Source organism: Schistocerca americana, chromosome 4 (assembly GCF_021461395.2).
Source record: "Schistocerca americana isolate TAMUIC-IGC-003095 chromosome 4, iqSchAmer2.1, whole genome shotgun sequence".
NCBI lineage: Eukaryota > Metazoa > Arthropoda > Insecta > Orthoptera > Acrididae > Schistocerca > Schistocerca americana.
Window position 1 is genome coordinate 600,570,810 of NC_060122.1, and position 1,001 is coordinate 600,571,810.

General features: G+C 46.3%; 1 non-coding gene across 1 annotated transcript; it reads left to right on the forward strand.

Moving 5' to 3' along the window:
• The first annotated feature begins 693 nt into the window (after positions 1–693).
• Trnat-cgu lies at positions 694–768 on the forward strand. Its single transcript has one exon. It is a non-coding gene; the product is annotated as a tRNA-Thr (tRNA).
• Positions 769–1,001: the final 233 nt, after the last annotated feature.

Sequence of the window (1,001 nt, forward strand, 5' to 3'; positions counted from 1 at the left end):
TCGTTTCACATAAAAGAAGTAACAATAAGAATAATGCAGCTTGTAGAAACGAATATATATTTTCTTACGGCATAAAATTACAAATCTGACAAACTTGTTATTCTATGCCTTGTTGCATGTCGTATGCATTTAGTATATGTTTCCTACCAATTTTCAGGTTTACCGTAGTCCTTAAAACTTTCTTATTGCAAGCTTGTCATTTTGAGTAAATTATATATAATGCCATAGCATTAAATAAATAAAATAAAAGTAGATTAAAACTGTGTGCCCGACCGAGACTCGAACTCGGGACCTCTGCCTTTCGCGGGCAAGTGCTCTACCAACTGAGCTACCGAAGCACGACTCACGCCCGGTACTCACAGCTCTACTTCTGCCAGTACCTCGTCTCCTACCTTCCAAACTTTACAGAAGCTCTCCTGCGAACCTTGCAGAACTAGCACTCCCGAGTTCGAGTCTCGGTCGGGCACACAGTTTTAATCTGCCAGAAAGTTTCATATCAGCGCACACTCCGCTGCAGAGTGAAAATCTCATTCTGGAAACATCCCCCAGGCTGTGGCTAAGCCATGTCTCCGCAATATCCTTTCTTTCAGGAGTGCTAGTTCTGCAAGGTTCGCAGGAGAGCTTCTGTAAAGTTTGGAAGGTAGGAGACGAGGTACTGGCAGAAGTAGAGCTGTGAGTACCGTGCGTGAGTCGTGCTTCGGTAGCTCAGTTGGTAGAGCACTTGCCCGCGTAAGGCAAAGGTCCCGAGTTCGAGTCTCGGTCGGGCACACAGTTTTAATCTGCCAGAAAGTTTCATATCAGCGCACACTCCGCTGCAGAGTGAAAATCTCATTCTGGAAACATCCCCCAGGCTGTGGCTAAGCCATGTCTCCGCAATATCCTTTCTTTCAGGAGTGCTAGTTCTGCAAGGTTCGCAGGAGAGCTTCTGTAAAGTTTGGAAGGTAGGAGACGAGGTACTGGCAGAAGTAGAGCTGTGAGTACCGGGCGTGAGTCGTGCTTCG